The 8,575-nt window shown below is 40.2% G+C and overlaps 1 long non-coding RNA gene across 1 annotated transcript; it reads right to left on the minus strand.

Annotated features, from left to right (window-relative positions):
* Positions 1–625: 625 nt before the first annotated feature.
* LOC122971796 lies at positions 626–7,662 on the minus strand. Its single transcript, XR_006399564.1, has 3 exons — positions 7,346–7,662; positions 6,207–6,266; positions 626–2,132 (listed from the first exon to the last, which is right to left on the minus strand). It is a non-coding gene; the product is annotated as an uncharacterized LOC122971796 (long non-coding RNA).
* Positions 7,663–8,575: the final 913 nt, after the last annotated feature.

The raw sequence follows: 8,575 nt of genomic DNA on the forward strand, positions 1-8,575 counted from the left end.
TGGTTAGCTAGAACCTTTTAATCTCCTGTTAGGAGCAGCAAGGTCCCTAGCAGGGCTTTTAGACTCTTAGCCTTGTTGTGTTATTCATAGTTTTGAGCAGACTTATCAATGCCAAGAAACATTTCAAGCTAATCAAATGTTTTATATTGCCAGATATCATACAGTTTTTATAATAAAGTGTAGGAACCAAGGGGCATAGTGAAGTGTCACTTATGCGCTCTACTGCAGCTCTGCAAATGTAACATTGTAACATGTTCTCTCTCTAACCTGCACAGTGCACATTTTAAAGGATCATGAAACCACCAAGTCCTAAAAAAAGAACCCAGCCAAACACCAAGATAAAGGTAGACCAACACGCATCTCAAGGTGTGAAGATCAGAAAATAACAAACTCCTTCACTTATTGGAAACCTTTTTTCGAGCTGAACTTAGGAACAGGACAACACAAACACAACAACACAGCAGAGAGATAACTATCAATACACATCCCTGTGGTTTAAGTTTTGAGGTAAACACTTTTTTCAAAACAACTTTTAGACCAACACTAATACTAATATTACTGCTACTATTAATTCTAATATTACCACTAATACTATTACCAATACTAATATAACTACTAATACTAATACTAAATAATAAACTTTATTTTTATCACACTTTTCAAAATGAATGTTAAAAGTGCTTCACAAGACAAATAGAAGAGTGCAGAGTCTATGGCAGGATTAATTATTCATTGTATGATTTTCTGATTGCAGACGAGCAGACAGGGAGCCAGATGTGAATTCCAGAATATGCAGCTGTTATTTTCCTCATGGAAAACAGTAAGGGCCATGTTTATTTAAGTGAACTAAGACAGATGTAATCAGCTTATCCTCAGTAAATCAGTCCACTGACCACAGCTACACCAAAGTGCATGAGCATAACCAATCTGACGCAGACACTGACCCCAACCCTAGACCCTCCGGCGTGCAGTCTGGACCCAATCATTCCGAAGACCAGGCAGGAGATGACAGCCTGTAGTCTGGGCCTGTTGCTAGTAAAAGAGGCACAGGCAAATACTGTGCAGCATAGTTAACAGATGAGGTCATGGAAACTCCCAGATATGGCCATGTTTAAAAGGTGGTGGGGTTAGTGGAGCGCTTTGAGGGCTCCATCGTTTATTTCAGTGGATGGAAAGTGGAGGGTATCCTGCTGGAAGACCAGGTCTTCATGGCCTTGATTAAGATCCGCCAAGACTACCCACACCTGCATCATGCACAACTATTTCAGTGCAGTACTGAGGTGAACACAAGGATCCATCTGCCCCACAATGTGCTGTTTCAGAGAATGATGTCCACTGTACCCAGTTGCTAAAAAAAATCAAAAGACCATGACTGCTTCATTCCTCTGCTTTCAACTGCTGAATGAATGTGGACTGCACTGACATCCATATAGCCGCCCCAAGTCAGATGGACCAAGCAAAGTTGACTTACTCAACATACAGAGGGATGCACTCATCTCTGCACTCACTTCTGTTGCCTCAAATGGTGTGATCCATTTTTGCAGCCCACTCTTCCCAGGCTGTGTGTGTGATAGGTCCATTATACAGCAGTCTGGCATTCTGGTGTACCTAGTTGCTGGCAACCTTATTTTAACCGATATGGGGTTCTTAATCTCAGACATTTGTGCCTGAGGGTGTCCTTGTGAACATTCAGCCCTTCCTCAATAAGGGAAAGTTCAGTGAAGTGAAAGCAACCAAGGAAATTGCCAAGAACCGCATTCATGTTTAGAGGTTGAGTGCCAGGCTGAAAGAGTTCAGGATTCTGAACCTGATTCTGTCACACCTCCGCAACTCTGCCAATGTGCTGGTGCAGCTCTGTTGTGCCTTGGTAAATCTGCAAAATGCACTGATCAAAGAAATTGCCAGCACCCTCGTTGTCGATTAGCCGGTCCTGATAATGCCTCAGTTTAGGAGTGTTCCACTACTGTGTCTATGTGTGGTTTCCAAATCATCCTGCTCTAGCTATGAATGTAAAATTTTGTAATACATTTGTTGGAATAAATTAAAACTGAACTTACCTCCAGATGACTCCTGTATCTGTTAAATATGCTGATCAAAGTGATGCAAGCACCCTTATTATCACTTAGCTGGCCCTGGTATGATGAGAGAAAAAAAGCATGTATGCCTCAGCTTAGGAGTGCTCACTATTTTCAGGCTCTTTGGCAATACCCTATGCCCTAAAACAAGTGGTGTGGCATGGAATATGGATCGGAATGCTCTGAGTCCACACACAGTGTAGACTATGTACATTCCATTCCATATTCCATGCCTGTTTTAGAGCAAAGGTCATATGGTATTGCCCTACAGTCTGAAAATGGTGCCCTTAGTCACCTACAATACCATTTCACATTTTACAGTCTAGATTAATTGGGGTGGAACATGGTTAAGGCAAGGATATTGACAGTTGCAGGCTAATCGGTGGAGTGCCAAAGAACACAGAACTGCCACAGACAAATTCAGTTAAACATAAAAAAGGGAGGCTAGACAGGAGGACATCACCATTGTGTGGACTATTTTGGAAAATTAGATAAGGTAAGTGTAACCTGCGTTGTGTAGACAAACACAGTCCTGCACTGGACTCGAACTCACGACCTCGGACATGGGAGGTGGAGGGAAGCTGAAACTCATGGGTGCTAGCATGTGTCGCCAGCACGTCTCTTAAGTTGTCAGGGAATGAGGTTTACTCACTGCACAGCACTGTATCTGCTGGCTACCATTACATAAGCATGAGTTTTGTTTGTAAATGAGTCAGCATATTCTGCAATTCTATTGCTTTTCTCTGCTGAGACAAGAAGATCTGAATAAATATTTGCATAGATGATTGCAAAACAAAAAGAAAGTGCGGACCTATGAGTCCCACAGTTAAACATGTGGGCAATTGTGCATGTTGTGTTGAGGATATAAAATAATTGTAAATTGTTTGACGTGCAGGGCTGTGAGCCTCAAAGCTATGTGGGCATTTCAAAACCAGCACAGACCAGCTGAGTGTGCACATTTAGGCCAAAATCTAGCTGCATGTCTGGGACATGTTTTATTGCTGTCATTTCATTTGCTTATTATTCACTGACGTGACTACTCATTGTAGAGCCAGAACTGGTCTGGTAATTGGTTGAAGCCGCTGCAGTTTCCTTGATGTGATTATGTATAGTATGGATAGGACTTCTCACAACCAAGTATGTGGGCATTTTTATGTTAAATCTTCTAAATGTTATAGGTCCACAGTAGTTGGAACTCCTCAGTCTAAGGTCATATATAGTTGTGGGCCTCACTCAAGTTATCCTGAAAACTCTTCCAGCATTATCTAACTTAGTTATTACTAGCTTACCCTGAGTGCATTTAGGGAAATTGTTATCTTTACACAAATCAAAATTCGTCATTGTGAATATACTAGCTAACCCTGAGTGCACTAAATTTACAGCCTCTATGTGTGTTATCAAATTCGTTGTAAACTAGCCTATATATTTTAGGAAATTGTTATTTTTTACACAAATCAACAGCTACTTAAATGGATTTGTACACTTCTGCAATCTGTTTTAACCTTCAATTATATGATTTTAACTGATCTCTGTTAATTCGCAAGTTAGCTAACATTATAAATAAGAGCTGGATACCGGACTGAAAATGGCGCCCATTCAGTCCAATAAGAATTGCTCGCTTTGGTGCATACGCCAAAAAAAGTTTCTTGCTTCTGTGTTGTGTGGCCTACTGAATATGTGCAGTGGTGTTTCTCCCGCTGGCCCCACCTGCGAGTTCCCGCTCGGCCCATAGACTTTACATTAAGATGATGTCACAGATTTTTAAATTGATTTTCTCGGCTCGAGGAAAGTTTTACAAAACAAAACCTCCATGGATCAAAATTCATAAAAGAAAGTCATAATTGACCTTGTATGCAGTTCGAGGTGTCCTGTCAACACTTTTACAGATGTCTCCTATACAATGGTGGTCTATGAGAAAAATGCTTTTTGGGCCACAGGGGAATTTTTCATTGCAATACCGCGAGTGACCACTAGGAAAAACTTGCTACAAGACTGAGTGGCAGCGCCCTATCCAGCTCTTATAAGACATCCATGAACTGAGTGGCTCTATGAGGTCCACATAGCACTTTCTAGCTTGAAGGAATCAAGAAGCCTCAACAGAAAGGGGGAGGGGGGGGGGGGGTATTTAAAACATTTGTGAAAATAGAATTTTTATTTCTGAAGCCATCCAACCTCAAATATTTAAGGGGGCATGTGTCCCCTCGGGTTGAATGGGCATGACGCCTCTGCATAGGTGTAAATAATTAATTGAATAATGGCTGAATTTCATTTAGCTGCTTCAGTTTCAGGGTCCTGGTATTGTGCATGCTGGCTCACTGTCACACTGTCATGGCTTACTGGGACACTTGAATAGAACACCTGTGCTACTTGTAACCTTCGCAGTCAGTAATTTCATACAGTGAGCCTCCATGGTAAAATGACAACACCTAGTTATCAGTTAACAGAGCTGACAGTGGTTCATCTTTTCAACGTGCTGTCACATCTCATTGTGTAACCATGGCAACCAAGAAAATACACTGATGACACAGGAGCTAATTTTACTGGTATCTGAGTTTCCTGAATAATACACCTCTTCACCAGCAGTGAGCAAGCAGATCAATAAAGAGAAACCATCTTTGAGCAACATCAGGCTTGATTATCAGGTCTAGGCCAAGAAACAGTTTTTAAGATATTAGTTAACTAAATTTGCTTTGCTCATTACTCATCATTGTGTGTCACTTTGCAAATAATTTCCTCTATTTTAAGCTATAGGATGGCTTTAGAGTAGCTAGTATGGTACAGGTTCTTTTTGGATCGGAGTTAGCTGGTAGTAGTGACGGGGGACTGACACACTGCTGCTGCCCATTAAAAAAGAGAATCTGGATGGCCCAGCAGTATGCATGCACTGTCTGCAAGCACCTTTAATGTTCAGTAAACTTAAGTCATCCCACCCTCCTCCCTTTTCAGGTGGATGACACGTTTAGTTATTATTGTGTAGGTCAATATAACACGGAATTGGCCACAGCATGTCCAAATGGTTTGTTTGTTTGTGAATGCCATGCATCGTTTTATCAGGAAAACGACTTGCATGCTCTCAGTGGAGCTATGATGTCATAGTGAAATGGCTGGCTGTAAGCTCAGGAGCTGATTGAAAAAGAATACAAGTGGAGGTTTTGATGATGAGTTTATGTTTGAGCATTGCTGTGGCTCTGCCGTGATGGATGCACCATTTTATTCTTTTGACTTGTGTAGCCCAAACCAACAGATTAAATAGAAGAACAGAGCTGAAGTCTCACATGACTTACAGCAGAACAGAGTAGCATATTACCTGCTGGTTATTTTGGTTTCATTTTCTTGTAACATTGAAAATATATTGTATGTAAACTTGGTATATTTATCCCCAGATTTATATTCATAAAATAAGATGTCGAACAATATATATGTTTAAAATCAGAAAAAAAATCCATTGGACAAGTCCTGTGTTCGGCACCTGATATGAGAAAATACATGAGTATAGAGAATAGAAAATGTATTGCAGAATCATCTGTGTGTTTACACTTGTGTAAGTATATGATGTGCACACAAACACACACACACACACACACACACACACACACACACACCAGTGTGCATATTAGTAGTTTGACAAAAAAAAAAGTCCCAACAAGTATTAAACCACATGTATGTCCTTGGATTATGCCCATTTGTTGCTGCTTCTTGAATGAATGACATTTACTGCAAAGTAATAAAAAAGTCTTGAGGCGATTATTATTATTATTCAATTCAAGGTCACTGTGCTGTCAGTCTTCCCTCAGTTTCCTTTTTCTTTGATGAATCTGCCCATGAATCAGACTAATTGAGCGACGAGACACAATTTAATTATTTCTGTATAGAAAATTAATGTCATGTACAATTGATTTAGTCTAAATGAGCAAAGTTCTGCCATCTGGCGAGGAAAAAGCATACACTTCAGGACTCTGGGATGTTAAAAATGGACAGGAGAGCAGACTGTGCAGACAACGGATTACAGGATTTAATGTTGCTATTTATTTTTAACTCAGCATTCATTAAAATGGTGAATAGGCTTCCCTGGAGGTCAGGAAGCTCAGGATGGAAGAGGAAAGGAGGATGAGACCAATTTTCTTCCATTACCTGAGATTAGGATGCCTGCTCTGCCACTGGTCCAAGGACAGACACAATACTGATGGGCCACTGAACAGACAGGCAGAGGAAAAGAGTAAAAGGAAAGGTAGAGTCGGACACAATCAAAAGATTGGAAGCATAAGAGAGGGCAAAAAGTGCAGGGTGTCTGACGGAATTAGGAAAAAGATGTTAGCCAGACAACAAATGCAGTCACAAAGACCAGATCCTGGTAAATTATGGATCAAAAAAGTAAAAAGTAATTTAGAAATAGTGTCTTGTTTTCTCTATTCAGCCTCCCACCAGGCTGTGTAGGCTTTAAAGGAAACAATATTTGGAAGAACTGTTTGTTCTATATTACCAAGGCTCTTTGGTGGTGTTTGATTTTTAATGGGTCAAAACACAAGTACATGCAGCGCTGTTGTCGGATATTATTACTCCTGCACCCTAAAAATTTACCTTCTCACTAATTAAGGACTTTTTATTTCCTTGCATTATGACATAAAATAATGTTTACTGAACAGGTTTAATTTGCCTTGAAGGCTTGAAACATATTCCACACACAGTTGTCCAATTAAATCATGATAAAAGTAACTGTTTTGAATACATTCATATTCACCACCTGTGATTCATGAAAGAAACAGATAATACTGATAAGACACAGATAATAAGTAATTTCAAGCAAATATGTGTCATTAGCACAGCTGGGTGAGTAGCGCGGTCACCAGAGGGCTTGAAAGTAAACTCCACCTGCTTGGTCAGGATGTTCTCCAGTTGGCAGTCAGATCACAAATTAGTCAATTTGCAGTGGAATCAGGCAGCAACACAGTCTGGGGACATTCACGTTCATGGGGAGAGGAGAACTGATTCTGTCTCATCATCATGCATGGTGGTACTAGGCTTCTGGCTGAACCATGGCCTACTTTTTTGGAAATCTCACGGTTTATTTGGAGATTTTGACCATTTTGATGTTAAAACTGCACCAGGAACTTAACAAGTCTCGGTGCAGCCTTGCATTTGAGTCAATATATGCTGCTGTGGGGCCGAGACATTGACACACTTTCTCTCTGTGAGTCCATGAGCATTTTTTGGAAAATGTCTAACATGGTTTCAATCACACAAGTAAAACAAGTTAACACGCTAAAGCTCACCAGAGGCCTGTAATATGAAGCAGGAATTGGGGTTAGTGAGGTAACTTCAGGTTTAACTCTGATTCTCAGGGTTACCATGGTGTTTCACTTCTTACCGGGGTACATCATCATGGCAACTTACGCTGAACAGCTAACCCGCTCTGGAGCAGGTTAACTTCAGAGGATCAGCTCACAATCTGTCAACACCCCGACCACTGACCAATCAGATCACTGGAAAAAAAGGCATCATCATTCCTACAGGATCCTGACATGGACAAAAGTCCTGAGTTTACAATAAAGTGACAAGTAAAAAAGAGCAATACATAGTTTTATAGGTCAGTGGACCTGAGAGCTTCTAAAAAACGGAGAGATTGTTTACAACACTAAATTCATGATGATGATTTTAGCTGCATTTTAATTATGCAAAGTTTATTTTACCACAGCTGATAGTGTGGATGATTTTACACTCGGTTTCCATCACTGCAGCTCAGAATAACATGAGACAACTGTGTGATGATAACTGGAAATAAAACAAAACATGGTCTTTAGAAAAATAATCCAAACTGATAAAAAATCTGATCTGATAAAAAAAAAGCTAATTGTTGTCTTTTAATTCTGGTCCAGTTTGTATTCTCACTAGCTTTTTACAAACAAGCAAATGAAGTTATAACAGGCTGACAGGTAACTCAATGATTGGACAGTTCTGGCAACTGTCATCCTGCACCATCATGAGTCACATGGAGAAATCTAATCCCCAAAGAGCTTATGGAGAAATAATACAATATGAGTATTCTTAGACTGCTAAATTTGCCAGTTGCTAATTGGATGTTAGGAGGCATCTAATACAGTGATATTACAGGAGGGGAGGACTGTGGATCACTATATCATACAACTTTTAACAGAGAGTAGGGTACAAGCACAAGACACCGCAACTGCAACAGCTTTTGACTAGCAGATTAACATGGTGATAAGCACACGTGTCACCATGATTACCAAATGATTAGCATAAAGCTATATGTTGCTTATCCATATCACTTAATGTAAGATCACTTCTTGAAAAGTTCACAATCAGCAGATAGATTTAATAGTAGTTCAGCTTTTGAATTCATGCCAAACTCACACAAAATGCTACGGTTGGTCCGTTTGCATTCAGACTACAAACAAACGGCACCAGAGTCCACTTGAGACCTTCCTTTTATAAAGCAATCTCGATGCAGTCGTTGGTTTGCTCTGGGCCCAATCAGTGCATGA

This window comes from Thunnus albacares, chromosome 20 (assembly GCF_914725855.1).
Source record: "Thunnus albacares chromosome 20, fThuAlb1.1, whole genome shotgun sequence".
NCBI classification, from domain to species: domain Eukaryota; kingdom Metazoa; phylum Chordata; class Actinopteri; order Scombriformes; family Scombridae; genus Thunnus; species Thunnus albacares.